General features: G+C 42.3%; 2 long non-coding RNA genes across 2 annotated transcripts; one reads left to right on the top strand and one right to left on the bottom strand.

Annotated features, from left to right (window-relative positions):
* Positions 1 to 1,044: 1,044 nt before the first annotated feature.
* LOC109183921 lies at positions 1,045 to 1,692 on the bottom strand. Its single transcript, XR_002054663.1, has 2 exons — positions 1,624 to 1,692; positions 1,045 to 1,314 (listed from the first exon to the last, which is right to left on the bottom strand). It is a non-coding gene; the product is annotated as an uncharacterized LOC109183921 (long non-coding RNA).
* Positions 1,693 to 1,715: 23 nt separating this feature from the next.
* On the top strand, positions 1,716 to 22,803 carry LOC109183920. Its single transcript, XR_002054662.1, has 3 exons — positions 1,716 to 1,802; positions 18,625 to 18,627; positions 22,793 to 22,803. It is a non-coding gene; the product is annotated as an uncharacterized LOC109183920 (long non-coding RNA).
* Positions 22,804 to 23,539: the final 736 nt, after the last annotated feature.

Raw genomic sequence — 23,539 nt, forward strand, 5'->3', positions numbered from 1 at the left:
TGTTTTATATAAGGACACTCTCAATAGTGGAGGTTTTGGTGTAGTTTTTGTAGATGTGATTAGGAAAGATGAAATGAAAGGAAGAAAAAAATAATAAAATAATAAAATTAAATTCGAAAAAAAAGTATATTTACGCGCGCATGTGTGAGGCGCAAAATCTTGGGTGCTAGCAAGACCATCTCTCACACTCTCTTTCCTCCATTTTCTCTCTTCTAACAAAGCATTGAAACGTGAATATCTATGCAAAATTCCCTTAATGGGGTTGATCTGGGAGCTTAAGGAGAAAGACGTATTGAAATGTTAATATTTGACGAACACAGTGCGAACAAACTCGTTACAAGTCCCACAACTTTTACATCTTAAGAAGTAAAACAACGCACCTTAAAAAAGAAAACAAAACAACTTAAGAAAGAAAATACCACACATTAAGAATGAAAATCACGCACCTAAAGTTGTAGACCAACGCACCTTAACTTTCAACAACTGACGCACCTTAACTTTCAACAACTGACGCACCTTAAGAAGAAAATCCACGAACCTAATGTTTTAGACTAACGCAAGTTTTAAACAACTGACGCACCTTAAACACAACACAAAAATCACGCACCCTAAGAAGGAAAATCACGCATCTTAAATTTGACCTAGATGCAAAATAACCAAATTGTCACCGCATTTTTTAATCATTGTTAATCTTATAAATTCATTTAGGCAAGATCAATAGCTCTCATCTCACCGCACCTCCGCACATGGGCGCATCATCCGCATTTGAACCTAATTATATATATAGACAAATTCTATAATATAATTTCATTAATTATAATTTGAGTAAATACCATCTAAGGTTCCTCGAGTTTGGTGGTTTCACCATCTATAGTCCCTAACTTTCGTAATTATCATATGTGGTCCTCCGAGTTGCAAAATCTGACCTGCTGCTATCCTTCCGTCTAAGCCGTCAAAAGCAGGGTAGATATGTCATTTGAGTTCCTTGGAGAGGGAATCACAATCAGCTTTGGGTTTATCATAGCCAGACTTCAAGGCATCATATTTTTTCTCAATATGTTTTGTCTTGTATCTGTCACGCCGGTTTTGGAACCAAACCGCAACCTTCTAGGCTGCAGCCCCAAGTCCTTAGCCAGTTGGACTTTCCTCTCTGGTTCAAGCTTGTTTTCCACCTCAAAACTTTGCTCCAGAAAATGGACTTACTCAGAGTTGAGCCGCCACTTCTTCTCAACCCACCGTCACCACCGTAGTCCTCATTGCTGCCGCATTCCATCTCTCCACCGTCGTTGAAATTCACCATGGATGATGCAGAAGCTGAAAAAGACATTATATTGCCACCATTTAATGTAAAATTTTGAGAAATTTTTTTATGGTTTAAACATCTGAAAGTTAAGTTTTTTTTTTTTTTTTTTTTTTTTTTTTTTTTTTGAGAAAGCTGAGTTCTTTGTGGTGCTCTGTCTGATTACATCTTCAGATTTCAGAACCTTATCTACATCCCAAGGGAGAACACAAAAATTATTCAACAATTGCTAAAAATATGATATTTATCATTGCAAAACACACAAAACACCTCAAATAAAAATGGAAAAAAGCACAAAATAAACTTTTGAAACTTTATACAACAATCAATTAAATACGTGGGGGTTCCTCAGCCTTCTTCTACCTAACCTCCGCCACTTCCACCTCCTCTGTTTCTTGAACTTCCAGTTCCATTGCGGCGGCGGCGCCCTCGCCGCTCACCACTACTTCACCCATTTTCCTTAACCGGAAAACCCAAACCTAGTACTTTCCCTATAATTGGAGTGGAGAAATTAGTCGGAATCGTATCTGTTTCCACCGTCCTCAGCCTCTCTCTACACCTACCGCTGGGAATTTCTCGTTCCTGGGCAAGGAAGGCGGGTGTTGATCTCTCTCCCTATGTTTGGGGTTTCAACGCCATAAACCCCGATCAAGAACTGTCGCTTCCTACCCTACCCAGTGGCGGCGATAATAGCCGGGTGAGACTCCAAGAGCTTAGAAACTAGAAATCATCAAGTCAACCCATAAAATTAGAAATCAAGTCCAAGGGCTCAATGCAATCAAAAAATTTTGATTTTTTGGTCTTCTTCGACACTCAAGGCTAAAGCAATCATAAATCAAAAATCAAAAATCAAATTTTGTACTTCCCAGATCCAAAGACAGAAAAATAAGGCCGTACTAGGAGGAGGAGGAGTACCGTTCGTCGGTGAGCGAGTGAGGCGGCGAAGCAGGCAGCCGACGACGAACTCGGAGGCGATGGACAGTGGAGTTCACCGGCGACGTTGCGACGAGCTTGGAGGCGGTGTAACACCCCCTAAAAACAAGCTAGTTAAAAGCCTTAAACATGCAGATAACTGAACTAAACAACAACACAGCGGAAGACTGAAAGATAACTAGATAACATAAATCCAAATCTCGGGGTGTTATGCCACGTTCACCAAAAAGGATGAACGCTACGGCAATATCTGCATTGTTTACAACTAATCCATAGTGTCAAAGGTCTAGAACTAAACTGGCACACAGACCATAAAACAAGCGGGAGAAGCTACACTAGTAAGCACTAGACTGCGCACTCGCCTAGACATCACCTGAAAGAAGACAATAAAATATGGGATGACGCCCGGTCAGCGAATAATGCTGGTAACCCACCAATACATCTGAAATAACATACATAAGTAAGATATAAGCTGTAAAGCCGTTTTCGAAATGGAAGACATAAGTATATAAGTACAAAACCAAGAGCAATAGTCAACACAAGACTCAACACTCTCAACAAGGATACGGGAACACATCCCAAAACCACAAAGGGATAACCACAACACAAAGGATAAAGACAAGACTGATGGAAACACATGCCTAGGCAACACATGCCTTTGTGACTACACACGTCACAAGAAGAAAACACACAACCACGGCTAAACAAGCCCTCGCGACATCACTCATCACGAGTTGATATGTCTTCCTTATGCCGTGTTCCAACATTATGGCTACCCCAACCTTATATCTAGTTCCAACCTTTACCTCCAGGACCCCTGTACACCAAGTCCAACCTTATTCCCCCGGGAACCGTCGTTTCCCCTCCAACAGTCCCTCCAACAAAACCACCAATTTCATAGTACACGAGGTACCGATCACACATGGCAACACATGCCCTGGATAACACACGTTATCACAGAAATAAACACGTGAACCTTACACAAAGGCCACAAACTCCATAATCGCGTCACGGCCACCACGAGGACCGCTGCAATACCTTGGTGACTAGTGTCCCATACCACTAATCGTGCAATCCAGGTAAACCCACACACACATCACACCACAACAGGAATCAATCAACGGATCACAACGAAGGTATGAAACCATACTCAATCAAGGAATGGGTCACAACCAAACAACAACAACGATGAATAACACAAGTTATCATCAACCAATGAGAATGTACAAACAACACACACGCTAGCATTTAAACAACGAACTAGCATGCTTATCAAACGGGTAAACCAAAGATAGTTCCGAAGAACACACAAGACTCATCACGGTTCAACGAAACACAATGTTGAACACTTAGCACGATTCAAGACACCAAAACCTTCATGGATACCTACCATATAGTTCTAGACATACGAAACATCAAGAAGACACTCAAATAGTTCCACAAAAGAACAACGGGAAGTCAAAAAACCAAATACCGAGTCAAAGAATCACGGGGAACAAATCCCCGCACAACCAACATATGTACCCGTGGGTGGGCCCACGGGTGGTGCCCCGCCCGTGGTTTCGCCCTCGGGTGGGGCGGCGAGTGGTGCCCCGCCCGCCGTTCCACCCGCGGGTACACGTCCTGTACCACAATACAACACTTCGCAGATTTTCATCTCCAAACTCAAATTCAAGTCCAAAACATGCCAAATCTCACCAAATACAACAAAATGACTTGAATCAAAGGAAATGCCAAGCAATGGCACAAAAGAACCCTAAACACAAGCTCTAGATATGCATTTTCACAAGAGCATGCATGAACACTTACATTTCATAGCAAAACACATGTAGAACCCAAGAAATCACATATAGGTAAGCAAAATAGGTTTTGTAGAGCATGTGTTACCTCTTGTAGACTAAAGACTTCACTTTACACCTCAACAAGCTCCTCACAAGGCTCACCCTCCAAACCCACTTTAAGAACATACCAAAAGGTCATAAAGATCCTATCGTTAAGAAAAGACACCTTAGATAAAACCAAAAACACAAGATGAACTTAGATCTTAACCTCCTAGATGCCCAAATATAAGAAAGGTTGAATCTTGGAAGCAACTCTTGAAGTTTTGGCAAGGTTCCAACTTGGCTTGGAAGAAAAGCTACTCACCTTTTTAGAGAGAAGGTGGAGTTAGATTTTTAGAAAAGTGTAAGGAGAGAATGAAGGTGGTCTTACTAGGTTAGGTTACATTACCAACAACAAGTGAAAGGTCAAGAATACCCTTACTAACATAAGGAAGTGTAAGGAACAAGGGAATTCCTTACAAAGCTCAATGTACAACTTTGACTTTGGGGTTGACTAGTCAATTACTAGTCCCCAACTATTAAATTTCAGGAATTTAGGGAATTAAATTACAAATTGAAATAGGATTAATTAATTAATTAATCCCTTAATTGAATTTGGATTTCGGGGTTTCACATCCTCTCCCCCTTCAAAGAAGCTTTGTCCCCGAAGCTTGGGTACGACGAATTAAAGGCAAACGGTGAAAAGAAACAACATTGTGACAAGAGGTTCAAGAGCAAACTCTTTTGGTCAAAGACTCCAAAGGATTCCACAAGATTTCAAGGCAATGAAGTATTCCAAAGCAAGAAAGAAGGCGTTTCAAATCAAGGATTGGCAAAAGTTTAACAAACGGATAGATTGAGCATCAAGAACTCTAGCCTCAACACAAACACTGACTTCTGGACAACAACCAAGAACTAGACAACCAACACCAACTACTAAGCTAACTAATCAACCAAGCAACAAGCAACAAACAAGTACACAAGGCAAGCAACAAACAACGAAGATGTGGTACCTGCCGAGAACAACTCTGGATACTGCTCTCACATGGTGGACTCCAGCTCCCAAGTAGCTTCCTCAACCCCGTGATGCGTCCACCAAACCTTCACCATCTTTACAGACTTCCTACGTGTGTCCCGAGACTTGAAATCCAGAATTCTGAGCGGCCTTTCCTCATAGGTCAAGTCCTCATCCAGCGGTATCACTTCCGATGATAAGACATGAGCTGGGTCGTGAACATATCTCTTGAGCTGCGATACGTGGAACACGTCGTGCACCCTCTCCAATTCCAAGGGCAACACTAGGCGATAGGCTAAACTTCCAACCATCTCAAGGATTTCATACGGACCTATAAACCTGGGGCTCAACTTTCCTTTTCTTCCAAACCGCATCACTCCCCGGGTGGGAGATACTTTCAACCAAACTTTATCCCCAACCGAGAAATCCACTTGCCTTCTAGCCATATCGGCGTAGGACTTTTGGCGATCTTGAGCCGCGTTCATCCTTCCTTAAATCTATTTAATCTTCTCGGTTGTGTCAAGCAAATATTGCGGTCCCAACACTATCGGGTTGACTAAATCCTCCCAACATAGCGGACTGCGACACTTCTGACCGTAGAGGGCTTCATAAGGCGCCATGTGTATGCTCGAATGATAACTGTTGTTGTAAGAAAACTCGATTAAATCCAAATGGTCCTCCCAAGACCCTTGGAAATCTAGCATACAAGCTCTCAACATATCTTCGATTGTAACACCCCGTGTTACGGCCCCTAAAACCAATTAATCATTTAATCAATTACCCAAAAGAAAGGACTAAATTCCAATAATTAATTAAGAAAAGGCCCACCATAGTCCATGGGCCCTTATCCCTAAACCCAATCCCCTAGTTCTAGAAGGAATAGAACTAACCCTGATTAGGGACTCTTAGGTATATAAATAGGGGGCATAGGAGGCATCTAGAACCCACACCACAATAATCTCTCACCACACAAGAAGTTCTAAGAATCCCCTAGGAGAAATCAAGAAAGAAGGAATCTTAAAGAAAGACCCTTCATAGCCAAGGAAATTAATTAAGGCTAAGAGGTAACCCATGTCTCAACAAAACCTATTTTCCTTGCTATAATTATCTTCTTTGGCCTCCTCTCTATACTTGTGTCTTGATGAATCGTTTACGATATTGATGATATGTTCTTGATGATTGTGGGATGATTTTATGTGTGATCTTGATGATCTTGATGATGATAAAGAGGTTCTTGATGATTATGTGATGTTCTTGATGAATCTTGATGTTTTGAAGAACTATGATTTTATTAATTTGAATATGATTAGAGCCCTAGGTTAAAATTGGGAATTTCGTATTGTGTTATTCTTGATATAATTGGGTGGGATTTCGCATGTTCGGGTGTTGATTATGTTTAGAAGTCATGATAGGATATGTGTTATATGATTCTTGCTTTTGATCCGTTAATTGTATACGTGGTGTCGTCAATTGCGTTTAAAAGTGTCTAAGCATGGTTTCGGGTTCCACAACGGATCCCGGGACGTTTATTTTGGTAAAAAGTCAGTGGGGGTAGGGGGACCCACCACCTACCCGCTGCCCGAGAAAGACGTCGTTGGCAGTGGGCAGCCGGCGGGCAGGCGACTGCCCGCCGGGCACCCGCTGCCCGGAGACCTGACGCCGGCGGGTGGTCCACCACCCACCGGCTACCCGTTGGAAATTGCCCACTTCGGGACTCCGGTTTCCCCGTTTGATGTTTCCCCGACCCTCGTGGTGTTCCAACGGACTCCGTTTATCGTGCCTAAGTCTAGTTTGATGTTTCGGATACCGTTCGTAGGATAAATGAGTCTTATATATATCGCATGCTAGTGAATTGGTATCCCGTTGGCCTAGGTAAAGGAAGTATGAACCCCTTAGGATTATTCCTAGTATGTGGATGACCACGCATAGGTTTCGTTATACGTTTTCTCCCCTTTCCCAATGTGTTAATGTGGGTTGCATGTGTTTGCTATGTGTTATGTGTGCATGATACCCCAATTTGGTTGCGATCAAATTGGTTATTCCTGAGCTGCGGTTCAGAAGCTGGCTGTGGTCAGAATTACACTCTCGGGCTGCGGTCCACCGTTTGGTTGCGATCAAACGTTTTACATGAGCTGCAGTTCATATTCCTGGCTGTGGTCAGATGACTAATCTTGGGCTACGGTCCACTGTTTGGTTGCGATCAAACATTATGATGAGCTGCGGTTCATCGATCGGTTGCGATCGACCCCTTCGTATTGCGATACGAGGCAGGGTGCTGTGGGGCCGTGTCAGAGCTATATGCGCTGACCCTCATGTATGGGCATGCAATTGGTCCTGTGGCGCCACCAAAGTGTGCTTGTGTGTGATGAGATACGAATTGGAATGATGATATGAATGAGATGAAGTGAATCTGTGACCATAGGATTTATGCTAGTATCTTTATATGCTTGATTATAACTGTTGAATGTGTTTATCCCTATCTGTCGAGTCTATTCCTGGTTTTAAAACTAGCGTCTCCTAAGTATATATCTTCCTGCTTCAAAATGGTTTTCGTATATATATATATATATATATATATATATATATATATATATATATATATATATATATATATATATATATATATATATATATATATATATATATATATATATATATATACATATATATATCTATAATGTATTTCAACGCGTTGGAGTGGGTTACCGGCATCTCTCGCTGAACAGATATATTTGGCTTTCAGGCACAGGTGAGTAGACACTGGAGCGCGCTAGAGACTTGGAGCGTAGAGTAGATAGTTTCCCTTTTCGGCCTGCGTGCCATGCTTACGTATTGACATTATTGAGGATATTAGTTAGTTAGCCTGTGCACCTGAGTTCTCTTGCTCAGGTGTGGCATAGCACCCCGTACTCTTATGTTATGTTTTAATGAATTTGCCTTTATTCTATACGTCTTAAAAGTTTTAAAATTTTCGGGGTGTTACATCGATACTTTGTATCGTCCTCTCTGTTTGCCCATCAGTAGCCGGGTGGAAAGCAGTACTGAGATTTAATTTGGTTCCAAGAGCCGGCTACAGAGACTTCCAAAACTGAGACGAGAACCTCGGATCACGATCGGAGACGATGTCCCACGGAACTCCATGATATTTCACCACTTGATTAACATAAGCTTGAGCCAATTGCATCATTGTCCAGGTCTCCTTCATCGCTATAAGGCGAGCAGTCTTAGTCAATCTATCAACTATCACCCAGATTTTGTCCTTACCCGAACGGGTCGTCAGTAGACCTCCCACAAAATCTATAGATACGGAGTCCCATTTTCCTTGTGGAACCTCTAATGGTTGTACCAATCCTTTGACCTTACAACGCTCCGCCTTAACCTTTTGGCAATTAAGGCACTTTCCAACAAACTCTACGACCTCCTTCTTCATATTAGGCCACCAAAAGTGACTCTTCACATCCTTGTACAGCTTGTCGCCTCCGGGATGGACCGAATAGGGCGTGTTATGACCTTCTTCCAAAATCTGTCGTTTCCACCGATCACAAGATGCGGGTACGCACAAACGACCTTTGTATCTCAACTCTCCATCCTTAGACAGCTCAAACGGTCTCCCTTTTCCTTTTATTAGGTCATCTCTGCCTTCATCAAGCTTGCGTCTTTCTGTTGCTCTTTCCTGATTTCTTCTAGAAATGTAGGTACCACTCTTAAGTTGTAAAAACGGACTTCCGATTCGACCTCACCTTGCTCTACCACCTCCAAGTCCAACCGTTGGAACTCTTTGCAAAGTTCATCAGCTACTATCCAAATAGAATTGACGGTATACTTCGATTTCCTGCTTAGGGCGTCCGCTACTACATTAGCCTTTCCCTCGTGATACTGGATATCCAATTCATAGTCCTTGATGAGTTCTAACCACCTTCTTTGTCGCATGTTAAGATCTTTTTGGGTGAAGATATATTTGAGACTCTTGTGATCTGTGAAGACCTTACAACGCACCCCGTACAAATAGTGCCTCCAAATCTTCAAAGCAAACACTACGGCGGCCAATTCCAAATCATGTGTAGGGTAATTCTCTTCATGAACCTTAAGTTGATGCGAGGTGTACGCAATTACTCTCCCATTTTGCATCAACACACAACCTAGACCCTTCTTGGATGCATCGCTGTATACCTCAAACCCTTTCGTTCCTGATGGCAAAATTAAAACTGGTGCAGACGTGAGCCTCTCCTTCAATTCCCGAAATGCTAACTCACAAGCTTGATTCCAAGCGAAAGGCACTTCTTTCCTTAATAACTTAGTCAAAGGTTGAGCCACCTTAGCGAAATCCAAAACAAACCTTCGATAGTAACCTGCTAAGCCAAGAAAGCTTCTTACTTCCGCCACCGACGTAGGCACAGTCCAATCCTTCACTGCCCGTATCTTGTCCGGATCCACAGAAATACCCCTACTATCAATCACGTGACCCAGAAATGCTACACTGTCCTTCCAAAATTCGCACTTTGAAAGCCTGGCGTACAACTGTTTTTCCCTCAGAATCTGGAGTACCGTCCGAAGGTGTCCAACATGTTCCCTTTTATCCATTGAATACACCAGGATGTCGTCGATGAACACGATCACGAAGTCATCAAGATGAGGTTTGAATACTCTATTCATCAGGTCCATAAACACTGCAGGGGCGTTTGTCAAACCGAACGGCATCACCGTAAACTCGTAATGATCGTACCGAGTCCGAAATGCGGTCTTAGGAATATCCTTGTCTGCCACCTTTATCTGGTGATACCCCGACCTCAAATCAATTTTGGAAAACACTCCTGCGCCACGGAGTTGGTTAAACAAGTCGTCGATTCATGGAAGGGGGTACTTGTTCTTGATGGTGACTTGGTTCAACTCTCGGTAGTCGATACACAACCTCATACTACCATCCTTCTTCTTTACAAACAACACCGGAGCTTCCCACGGCGATGTGCTTGGTCGGATGTAGCCCTTGTCTAAAAGCTCTTGTAGTTGGGTTTTCAGCTCTTGCATTTCCTTCGTTGCTAACCGGTATGGGGCCTTGGAAATGGGTGCAGTGCCCGGTATAAGATCCACTGAGAATTCCACTTCTCTCAGAGGGGGCATACCCGGTATTTCCTTGGGAAAAACGTCAAGGAACTCACGGACGACGGGTATGGTCTGAGCTACATTCCCTTTTGCTTTTAGGTTTTCAATAGAGCACAAGAACAGCTCATTGCCTTTCTCCACGTACTTTTTCATCTTTATCATTGATACTAACTTGGTCCCGGGTTTCTCCGTCGTTCCCCGATACGACACCCTCTTCCCGCTGGGCCCCTGTAACACCACTTTCTTCTCTTTGCACAGGATTTGGGCTCTAAACCGTCCCATCCAGTCCATACCTAAGACCACGTCTATCCCATCCAAGACATACTGGATTAGATCACTAGGAAACTCCTCTCCCTTGATATTAATCTTGATGCCTTCAAAAAGACGGTCACACGTCCTAACTTCCCCGGATGCTACCTTAACGTTAAGCTTCACACCAACGCCACCGGTTAAACCCAACTTCTTCACGAGTCCGGGTGATACGAACGACTTAGATGCTCCCGAATCAAACAAGATCGCTGCCGGGACGGTCTGCACGAGAAAGGTTCCAATTACCACATCACTGTCTCCTGTTCAAGCTTCACTTAAGATAAGCGTTCTCCCTTGAGGTGACCCTTACGTCGATTGGTGAACCTCTATTTTCCCGTTTCCTCTTAAATCCCGAAATGCCGGTAAGGTAGCTGCACTAGGATTTACTTTTGTTGACGTGCCGCTCCTGATCCATTGCTCGACTACACCAGAAGCGTCACCAGATTCGGCCAACCTAGATTTCTTAACCACTTCACTTGTGTCTTCAAACATTGCGGTATGCTGACGGGGAGGCATCGCAAACTTCAACAACAACATCACGGTTACCAAAGATAGCAAACAAGCAAAGAACAGAAAGCAACACTCAGCTCACCGCGCAACCTAGAGTCCTAAGCCTAACACTTAGATTCTTAGGGTCGCTTAAAGGTCGCAAACCACACTTAGCCACTTAGAAAGTCTAGACTTAACTCCTTCCTAGGCTCAAACCTAGGCTTTGATACCAATTGTAACACCCCCTAAAAAGAAGCTATTTAAAAGCCTTAAACATGCAGATAACTGAACTAAACAACAACACAGCGGAAGACTGAAAGATAACTAGATAACATAAATCCAAATCTTGGGGTGTTATGCCACGTTCACCAAAAAGGATGAACGCTACGGCAATATCTGCATTGTTTACAACTAATCCATAGTCTCAAAGGTCTACAACTAAACTGGCACACAGGCCATAAAACAAGCGGGAGAAGCTACACTAGCAAGCACTAGACTGCGCACTCGCCTAGACATCACCTGAAAGAACACAATAAAACATGGGACGACGCCTGGTCAGCGAATAATGCTGGTAACCCACCAATACATGTGAAATAACATACATAAGTAAGATATAAATTGTAAAGCCATTTTCGAAACGGAATACATAAGTATATAAGTACAGAACTAAGAGTAATAGTCAACACAAGACTCAACACTCTCAACAAGGATATGGGAACACATCCCAAAACCACAAACGATAAAGACATGACCGATGGCAACACATGCCTTCACAAGAAGAGAACACACAACCACGGCTACACAAGCCCTCGCAACATCACTCATCACGAGTTGATATGCCTTCCTTATGCCCTGTTCCAACCTTATGGCTACCCCCAACCTTATATCTAGTTCCAACCTTTACCCTCTAGGACCCCTGTACACGAAGTCCAACCTTATTCCCCAGGAACCGTCGTTCCCCCTCCAACAGTCCCTCCAACAAAACCACCAATTTCATAGTACACGAGGTACCGATCACACATGGCAACACATGCCCTGGATAACACACGTTATCACAGAAATAAACACGTGAACCTTACACAAAGGCCACAAACTCCATAATCGCGTCACGGCCACCACGAGGACCGCTGCAATACGTTGGTGACTAGTGTCCCATACCACTAATCGTTCAATCCAGGTAAAGCCACACACACAGCACACCACAACATGAATTAATCAACGGATCACAACGAAGGTATGAAACCATACTCAATCAAGGAATGGGTCACAACCCAACAACAACAACGATGAATAACACAAGTTATCATCAACCAATGAGAAGGTACAAACAACACACACGCTAGCATTTAAACACCGAACTAGCATGCTTATCAAACGGGTAAACCAAAGATAGTTCCGAAGAACACACAAGACACCAAAACCTACATGGATACCTACCATATAGTCATACGAAACATCAAGAAAACACTCAAATAGTTCCACAAAAGAACAACGGGAAGTCAAAAGACCAAATACCGAGTCGAAGAATCACGGGGAACAAATCCCCGCACAACCAACATATGTACCCGCGGGTGGGCCCACGGGTGGTGCTCCGCCAGTGGTTCCGCCCACGGGAACACACTCCCACAAGCCTAGTACCCGCGGGTGGGGCGGCGGGTGGTGCCCCGCCCGCCGTTCCGCCCGCGGGTACACGTCCTGTACCACAATACAACACTTCGCGGATTTTCATCTCCAAATTCAAGTCCAAAACATGCCAAATCTTACCAAATACAACAAAATGACTTGAATCAAAGGAAATGCCAAGCAATGGCACAAAAGAACCCTAAACACAAGCTCAAGATATGCATTTTCACAAGATCATGCATCAACACTCACATTTCATAGCAAAACACATGTTGAATCCAAGAAATCACATATAGGTAAGCAAAATAGGTTTTGTAGAGCATGGGTTACCTCTTATAGACTAAAGACTTCACTTTACACCTCAACAAGCTCCTCACAAGGCTCACCCTCCAAACCCACTTCAAAAACATACCAAAAGATCATAAAGATCCTATCGTTAAGAAAAGACACCTTAGATAAAACCAAAAACACAAGATGAACTTAGATCTTACCCTCCTAGATGCCCAAATATAAGAAAGGTTGAATCTTGGAAGTAACTCTTGAAGTTTTGGCAAGGTTCCAGCTTGGCTTGGAAGAAAAGCTACTCACCTTTTTAGAGAGAAGGTGGAGCTAGATTTTTAGAAAAGTGTAAGGAGAGAATGAAGGTGGTCTTACTAGTGAAAGGTCAAGAATACCCTTACTAACATAAGGAAGTGTAAGGAACAAGGGAACTCCTTACAAAGCTCAATGTACAACTTTGACTTTGGGGTTGACTAGTCAAGTACTAGTCCCCAACTATTAAATTTCAGGAATTTAGGGAATTAAATTACAAATTGAAATAGGATTAATTACTTAATTAATCCCTTAATTGAATTTGGATTTGGGGGTGTCACAGGTGGTTCAGAGCACTTTTAAGTGCAGAAGAAAGACAGGATGGGTGGGTGAGGTTCATTGGAAGGACATGGAAAATGACATATCTACCCCGATTTTTGATGGCTTAGACGGAAGGAACTAACAGGAGGATAATAGCAGGTCAGATTTTGCAACTCGGAAGATAGTAATTACGGAAGTTAGGGACTATAGGTGGTGAAACCGAAAAACTCGAGAAACCATTGCTGGTATTTACTCATTATAATTTATATTTATAGATTTATAATATAAAAATTATATTTCAAAATGAAAAAATGAGCACTTAAATTTTGTATAACTAATATAGTGCATAAATATATATATGTATGTATTTAAAAAAAAAATTCTAAATATTTATGAACACATATTTTGTTAATCTTATAATTTCATTTCATTAATTATATTTCATATTTTATAAATTATAATTTAATGAAATTGCCACAAATATTGTCACCGAAGAAATATTAAATTTCACAATTGCATTAATTATATTAATTATAATTACCAAATATTGTGACAATTACCATAATAATTTTATTAATTATATTAATTATAATATTTGTTCTATTCCAAAGTTCCAATATTGAAATATATTAGTAATATTACTATAAAATTACAATAATAATTAATAAAATTGTCACAATTTTGAAATATATTATCATAAAATTACCATAACAATTACATGGAAGAAAGTATTGATAATTACCAGAATAATTACCATTAATAAAAATTAAGCAATTATATTAATAATTAATTATATATTATACCTTAAGTATAAAAATATGTATAAATATTACCATAAAATTACTATAATAATTACATTGAAAAAGATGAATAGAATTACAATAAATAATTATTAGGCAATAATATTACTCTATAATAATTAATTATTAAGGCAAGTATAATTTATCTTGTACAAATAATATTATACATTAAGAATAAATAAATAAATAAAATAATAAATTATATATATATACATATATATATATGTATATATATATACATATATATATATATATATATATATATATACATATATATATATATATATATATATATATATATATATATATATATATATATATATATATATATATATATATATAGATTAAGGATCAGGTGAGGACCTATCCTTAGGAGAGGACGTGTGAGGACTTATCTGATCCTTACATAATTAAGTCAACGACTGTGATTTAATTATATGCAATGAATTTCCGTACTCATTTTGGTGTGCATTCGTACTCAGTTTGTTGTGCATCCATCCCACTTTTTTGTCCAGCGCGTTTTTGTTTTGTTGTAGCCTTTAGATCACTCAAAATGGATGATCTCCTTACGGCCTCACCAAAGGATATATATATATATATATATATATATATATATATATATATATATATATATATATATATATATATATATCGGGAAGGGATCAAGTGCGCGTGGGGCTTCTCGTGCGGTTGTGCGGGTGGACGCACATTAAACATTAATCTAACGCACTTAAAGTACAAAACACACACACATTAAGCACACAAACAAAATACCTTAAGAACACAACCCCACGCACATTAAGCACAAGTCTCACGCATGTTAAGCACAAGTCTCTCGCACCTTAAGCACAAAACTCAAGTACTTTTAAGTTTCAACAACTACTCACATTAAGCACAAATCCATGCACGTTAAGCACAAAACTCACGCACCTTAAGCACAAAACTCACGCACATTAAGCACAAAACTTCAAAACTTATGCACCTTAAAGTTTCAACAACAACTCACATTAAGTACACACTCACACACATTAAGCACAAAACTCACGCACCTTAAGCACAAGACTCACGCACCTTAAGTACAAAACTCACGCACATCAAGCACAAAACTCTGTACACACTCATGCACATTAAGCACAAACCTCATGCACCTTAAGCACAAACCTCACGCACCTTAAGCACAAGACTCACGAACCTTAAGTACAAAACTCACGCACATTAATCACCCGCACAACCGCACGGGAGATACTTACTCGCACTGAAACTTAATTATGTATATATATGCTATTTTTCCGGTGCGAACCATTATTAATGTGTGAACTGGAGGATCAATCTGGTGCATTGAAATATTGGATCGTACATCTCAAATTTGGCTGCGCACGAGAATTGGGTGCACTACGCTACATGTGGTTCCCCACACCCTTACGTAACTTCTCGCAACTTATTTGAAAAGGAATTCGAGAGTGCATACACCACTGCTTCCTAGGTTTGTTTACGCTCCTGAGGACTCCACCGAAACCCAAGCGTGCTGTACCGACAATTGTAGATGCCGACCGGATCCGACGACAGTGACATAACAGGTCCCCTTCGACCACTGATATTCATGGCATGGTTGTACGACGCGGTTTTGATTACTTCACTAACATCTACCTCGTGTTTGTGCAGAAGGCGGAGTTTTGATCCCGGAACCAGCCCCCCCCCCCCCCCCCCCCCCCCCCCGCGCCATCTATACAATGGGGTTGCCGCCAACTGTCCACCAACATAGCCCCCCCCCCTGGTGGATGCTACAGTGCTGCCAGTAGCGAGACGCGTATTTAAAACACTAAACGAAGGTATCCAATGCTACATGAACTACGCTCGAATCGTCGGGTTTGATGTTCGTTGCAGCTCCGTGAAGCGCGACCGAGCCGGGGCAGTCTAATCGTGGTATTTGGTCTGCACCCGGCAAGGGGTCAAAGGCGGTGGTAGGACACACCGTGTTCATCAAGGGGGTGCAGATGTTGGAGATAAGCGAGAGCGCCGCCGCCGGTTCTCTAACAGAGTTAATTGTGGAGCAAGGATCGGGTTTAAGAGAAAGGGCCCTGGGGAATTCGTTGTGACCATTTTCGTTGAGGAACACACCCACAAGCTGTGTTCGGAGTCATCTAAAGTGTTTATGCGGATTAACCGACGACTCAATGCGGTCTAGCAAACTTTTTTAGGCAATTGTTTGAAAGCTAACATTGGTGCTTCAACAGGGCTGCGATTTTGCAAGGAAGCCACTGGATCATATGCAAATGTCGGTGCAATGGACGTGGAATTTCACAATTTTAAACGAGACGTCCAATCGTACGTTGACAAAGCCGATGGCGAGATGATTATAGCAACGTTCAAAGCCAAGAAAGAAGTCTGCACCGAATTCTTTTTTGATTACCACCTGGATGAGGAAAACCGACTATCACGTCTGTTCTGGGCTGACCCACTCGGTAGGCGGACATTCTCTTGCTACGGTGATAATATTTCGTTCGACGCAACCTATGGAACAAACAGGTATGGGGTTGCACTTAGATTATTATATATGTTGTGACTGATCACTCGGTAAGAAAGTGTATCGGTTGTTGTGTTGATGCATGTGTACCTTGTTAGCAGCATCTTTACTAGTGCATTGTCATATCTTCATTCACAGTACACGCATGCATGTGAGACACTGCCGGTTTTGGTTTTGTTTTTTTTTTTTTTTTTTTTTACTAAACAAAATGAACACATACTTTATACATCCCAATCTACTAGCATGGTATTAGTGGTGAAATAATAAAACTGTACGTTGCTTTCTTACTTCCCCTTAACTAATTTTACCATGCCTTGGGAAAAAACGGTCTTTAATGAGTTGTTATCGCGCGTATACGGGTGGTGCAATAGATCTGGCTATGTGGGCACACGTGCACCATTCCTTTGCTTCCCAACTGTGAATAGTATAACTCATCCCTTTTTATTGTGCAGGTACAGTATGGTGTTTGTGCCGTTCACCGGTGTGGACAACCACAAACGATGCATCACTTTTGGGGCAGGTTTGCTGACTAAAGAAGACGTTGAGTCATACAGCTGGCTATTGGAGAAAATTTCATGTGCAATGGGCAAGAGCCCATTGTGCGTTGTGACAGACCAAGACCCAGCTATGCGAATTGCTATCCAACAAGTATTACCAAACTGCCGCCATCGCTACTGTATGTGGCACATCATGCAAAGGTCAATGAAAAGCTTGGGAATGAACTAGCTAAGGACACTGAGTTTCGCAAAAAACTAAATGATATCGTATGGAATGAAGGAATCTGCAGTGTTGAGTTTGAGACGCAATGTCACCTACTAATGGATGAATACAAGCTATCAAACCATAGGTGGTTTTGCAAAATATATGGTGAAAGGGAGAGTTGGATCCCAGTTTTTTTTTTCCAGATTTGCCCATGAGTGGGTTGTTGCGAACAACATCATGGTCAGAAGCAGAGAATGGTGTATACGGTAAATTCTCACGCCCCCATTTTAGTTTGGTAGAGTTCTACATGCAATTCGAAAGCATGTTGGGGACGCAGCGCTACCAGCAAGATAAATTGAACGCACAGTGCGAGGGTTACCTGCCAGAGTTTAAAACGCCATTAGCACTCGAGCGTCATATTGCACAAGTATCCACAATCACTATTTTTTATGAGCTACAGAAAGAAATAGAAGCAGCCTGTTTTGATTGTTCCATGGTCGGTGTACACTAAGAGGGGGATATCACTCATTACGACATTAAAGGTGAGAGGAACATTATTTCGACCGTGCACAACAAGGTAGGTGGCCTGGGAGCAACATGCAGCTGCAACTTGTTTCGATGAATGGGCTTGGTCTGTCGACATATGTTTGTGGTTTTTAGGGGTGCACAGTTGGAACAGTTGCCTTCCGAATACATTGCCTGTCGACATATGTTTGTGGTTCTTACGTGCGGTACATGCAAAGGCCTACCGTCAAATGGTGAAAGGCCAACCCTCATAGCAACCCAACTGTGGGCTGAGATACACACGTGCACCGGTCTGGTCGGCAACAACCTGGAGCGGGCAACGCGGATGGTCTCGGTACTGAAGGGTCTTACAGAAGAATTTGGTAGTGACGGACTAACAACAACCCCTGTTAGGGGTAACCGTGCTGCAATATAGGCATTATGCGGTGTTGAGCCACCACAATCCATAACAATCCAAGAACCCCCCCCCCCCCCAGCGAAGAACAAAGGCACTGGAAAACGTATTAAAAGCAGCTGGGAGCTAGCCATTGAGAAAAATGTCAAAATCGGACGAAAGTGCGGTATTTGTGGTAAATATGCCTGCCATAACGCCCGTAGTTGCCCCTCAAAGTAACTTGCCAGGAATTCTGCAGTCTGTTTAAACTGGTTCCTTTTCCCTTTTATTTTTAGTACAATACGCTACTGCAATGATACTAGTTTGTTTTGTTCCCTTTTACTTTGTCACTTAGTAATTCATTCAATGCATCCCAATAACACTGGTTTTGAAAGCCCATTTTACTATTGCTACAAATTATTGAATTGTTACCTATGTACTACGTTGGAGAAACGGGAAAACACAGGGTTAGAGGGTTAAAACAAAAACTAATATTAAAGAGGAGTATAATGACAATTATACGTGTCAAATAAAAACATGGTGTGCAAACTACTAGTCCAAAAATGTATGTTGATCCGTTCACGAAGGACAATGCATGCACGTTCCCATACGACGAATGGGTCCAACACCTGGCATTAATGGAATGAGTTTGGTGGCATGAGTTTAAGACAGTTGCAAACAATATTGGTTCTATTCCAAAGTAGTGGGGAGTTGGTTTGACAAGTGTCTTAGTTGAATATCAGAACCCCATACACGAATAACTAAACAACAAGAAAGCATGTAAACTCCCAACAGGATGAAAAGCTTAAATGCACTGCCCAACAATAGTAAAAAACTAAGTATTCACTGACTACCACCGACTAAACGATAATTTTACCCACTAATAATTAATTATTTACGGACCACCACCGCCTAAAACATAATTGAACCCAAAAAAACCCACCAGAGCCAAGGTCTAAACACTAGCAAAATTTATTCCATGCTCGCACCCCACCTTGATCACCGATGCAACTGTGCCAACCTTTTACTTTCGAAGGCCGCGACGCGCGCTGTAACACTTTTTGTATGGGTGTTAACCACGCTGAGCAAGATATTATGCATGTAGCGCTTGCGTAAGTTGAGGAGCTGCATGGCATTCCCCCGTTGCAGACCAATATCCCACCCTACACACCCCTGCCCAACGTATGACTCCATATGGCGCATCGTGAATATTGCAGACCAATATCCCACCCTGCACGCCATCTGCATCCTCTTCGGTTTCAACATTTGTAGGCATGCAACGCGAAGCCCTTGCCGCTTGGAGTCTAAGTAAGCACCCAGGCACATCATCTGCACCCACCCTCATTATTAATAATAATGATAACAATTTAAGATTAGAAGTGCGTAAACCATTTTGTTAAAACATAAATAGGCACGTCACTTTGCAAATAGTTCAGTGAAACCTAAAAGAGAATACTATGCTGCCAATAGACATAGGAATTGGGCCACCTTAACAGGCCATACATCCACTGGGAAAAAGTAGCTAATGCCAAATGAATAAAGGGAATACAGAGCATGCAATTCCTCACATACCTAATGTTAACTAGTATGATGCTTAATAGATGCCAAAAGCAATGGTGAAATACTACTGTGGCTTTAGCACCAGAAACCAGACTCTCCTAACAGCAAAAGAGTAGTGTTCTAAACTACCTAGTGCAACAATCCATGGATAGTCCCAACAGCATATTGGACCTATACAAAAATAGCTAGTGCAACAACAACAAGAGACCACATATAGAGCTGCGACTAGTGCAGCAAAAGCAACACAAATCAGACAAACGTAACAGCAAAACGGAAGTGTTCAACATTAGCTAGAGCACGCTTTTCTGGTATAAAAATCCTATTTGGATGGCAAAACGGTGCAAAAACAATGGAGAATAAAAGGCAAGTAATTAGACACGTAACTAATACAAGCATAACTGTGTGCTCCATCTATTTAAGAGAGCAAAAACACATACCAGCTCCTCGCCCCCCCCCCCCCCATACATCTCTTTAGTAGTCTTCCGCGCAGACGAACTGTCAATGATGTCAAATCGGGGAGGCTTGCAACTGATAGCCATCATGTAATACGTTTCCTTGCTGAAAATTGGGAAAATAAACTGCATCGACATTCCAGAAAAGGAGTATTAGTCAATGGAGGGTAGATGTTGCAATTAAATTATAGTGCAAGGTACGTCACCAGATCTATGTCGACAGTCTCCCCGCGGCCCATTCGCTGCAACTCCGCGTCCATGCGGTTCCCAAACCAAGAGATCCTCGCATCTTCACTAGCTAAAGCCACAACAACGGTCCTGATCTGTATATTACAATTGCTAGTTAGAAGGCCTTAGAGCACACAGCGCACCCCAACACCCACATAGTTTTCGTGTAAAAAATGGTTCGAAACTATGGTATATAGAGCAATTTGCTGGTGTGCAGACAGTAACGTAACGTCGTGCTGGTGGGTAGAAGCAGCCGGGTCACACCACCAGTTGTGGTCACCTTCTCCCGGGCATTGAGGACATAGCACCAGGCATCCACAACAACCTTGGAAACATTCGACCCCTCCCTAAGGGTTTGGATTTGTGCCCACTTTACCATCCGATCAGCATATTGAAATAACACCTCATCGCTACAAGATAAAAACCATAATGAATCGGTATCAAAAGAGCACCCAAACACAGATATCAAACACAATCAATTTATGAATGCAAAACCGAGCTCAGATGCATTAAAGCCACTTACCGACCCCTCGGGGAACAACTAAAAATCCACGCCCACATGACGTACACGTGCGGTAGTGGAAAAGACGAATACCCAAACGTGGTGCTGAAGTAAATCCCTGCCAACTGACCCTATTGAACAACTCGCTCCTGTTCTTTAGGCTTTGGCACGTCCGATGGAGCTGTGCACGGTGCCGCAGGATGCGATGCAATACGTGCGGGTACTTGGTTCCTGCAAATGTTGGCCCAAGTTAACGTATGAAAATTGCACTGGCAAAGACATTTGCATTAGTGTACCTGTCGGAGTGGTGCAGTAGTGTCCGGCTGTTGGCCCATGCTGTCTAACCGCTTGTGCGTTGCAAACTCTTGCGTAAGCCCTAAGCTAAAGCTCGGCACATCAGACACGCCGTAGGTCCCGGTCGCAGCCAACTCGGCCTCGTCCAGCTCCCTTATGAAGCCTGCATCATACACCAACGACCCTTCGTCACCTGTTGCCAGGGCAGGCGGTTGAGGAGACAGATCAGTTGCCTTTCCTGGCATATTCACAGTAGCCTCCCACTGTTTGACTGAGTCCATCACCTTCCGGAAATTGCAATCTCCTTGCGGTTCAATGGGGTGCTGCGAGACCAGATCGACAACTCGTGCGGTCAGCTTAAGCAACTCATCGGTAATACCTGCAAACTGTTGGCCAAACCCCTGCATCACCCACCCCACACAACCCCCACCCCACAGACAAAATGAATGTTACACATGAAGATTACAAACTGACCGGAAAATAGGGATCCATAGAAAAGCATACCATGCTCTCGACGCGAGCATTCCCCTGGCGTGCTTCTCCCCCCCACCCCCGACTCCGGGTAATAGTTGTAACACCCCGTGTTACAGCCTTCAATCCCGGATTAATTATTTAATTAATCCCGCTAATAATAATTAAAAATGATTTAATTCGGTTAGGTTTCCTTTAATTAATTAATAAGGTCCACCATGAATCGTGGACCCTTGCCTAAATTAGAGTCCTAAGCCTATTAGGAATAAAGAAAGTAAACCCTTTACTATTCAGACTCTAATTAAGGAATCCTAGACCTAGTTATCTATTAGGAATAAAGGGAGTAAGCCTTTTACTATTCAGACTACGATTAGGATTCCATTTAATTAATTAATATGGTCCACTATGGACCATGGACCCTTATCCCTAAAATAAGCCCTTAGTCCTATAAGGAATAGAATTAATAAACCCATACCATTCAGACCCTAATTAAGAGTCTTAAATATATAAATAGGGATATAGGAGGCACCTAGATCTTTCACCACCATAATCTCTCACCACACAAGAAGTTCCAAGAATCCCCTTAGGAGAAATCAAGAAAGAAGAAGGCTTAAAGAAAAACCCTTCATAGCCAAGGAATTAATTAAGGCTAAGAGGTAACCCATGTCTCAACAAAACCTATTTTCATAGCTATGATTTCCCCCGTAGGATTTCCCCATATTATTGTGTATTGATGATTTGTGATATTATTATTGATGATTGATGGGATAATTCTATGGGTGATCTTGATATTGCGAGATTCTTGATAATTATGGTGTTCTTGATGATTATGTGGAGTTCTTGATGTTTATATGTCGTTCTTGATAATTGTATGGCATTCTGGATGCTTATGTGTTATTTGTACCGAATCTTGTAATTAGAAGACGAATCGTATTCTTGTTGGTATAAAAGTGATTAGAACCCTAGGTTGTATCGTATGATATTATTCTTGGTGTATCGGGTGGGGAAATCGCATGTTTGGGTGTCGATTATGTTTAGAAAAGCATGATAGGTTATGTGCCGTACGTTTCTCGTATTTGATCCGTTAATTGTCTACGTGTTGATCGTTAATTGCGTTGTAAAGTGTCTAAGCATGGTTTCAGGTTCCACAATGGTTCCCGGGGCGTTTTGTGTATAAAGAGTCAGTGGGGGGTAGGGGGCCCGCCACCTACCCGCGGCCAGAAGGGACGTCTCCGGCAGCGGGCAGCCAGCGGGAGGGCAGCTGCCCGCCGGCGACCCGCTGCCCGGAACAGTGCTTACCGGCGGGCAGCCGGCGGGTGGCCCCCCACCCACCGGCTACCCGCTGGAAATCTCCCCCATTCGGGACCCTCGCTTCCCCGTTTGATGTTTCCCCGATCCCCGTGGTGTCCCAACGGACTCCGTTCATCGTGTCGTGTCTAGTTTGATGTTTCGGGTACCGTTCATAGGTTTATGAGTCTTATATATTGCATGCTAGTTGAATTGGTATCCCGTTGACCTAGGTGGAAGAAGTATGAACCCCTTAGGACCATTCTTAGTATGTGAAGGATCACGCATAGGTTTTGTTATACGCTTTCTCCCCTTCCCAATGTGTTAATGTGGGTTGCATGTGCTTGCTATGTGTTATGTGTGCATGACACCCCAATTCG

Source organism: Ipomoea nil, unplaced genomic scaffold, assembly GCF_001879475.1.
Source record: "Ipomoea nil cultivar Tokyo-kokei standard unplaced genomic scaffold, Asagao_1.1 scaffold1237, whole genome shotgun sequence".
Taxonomy (NCBI): domain Eukaryota; kingdom Viridiplantae; phylum Streptophyta; class Magnoliopsida; order Solanales; family Convolvulaceae; genus Ipomoea; species Ipomoea nil.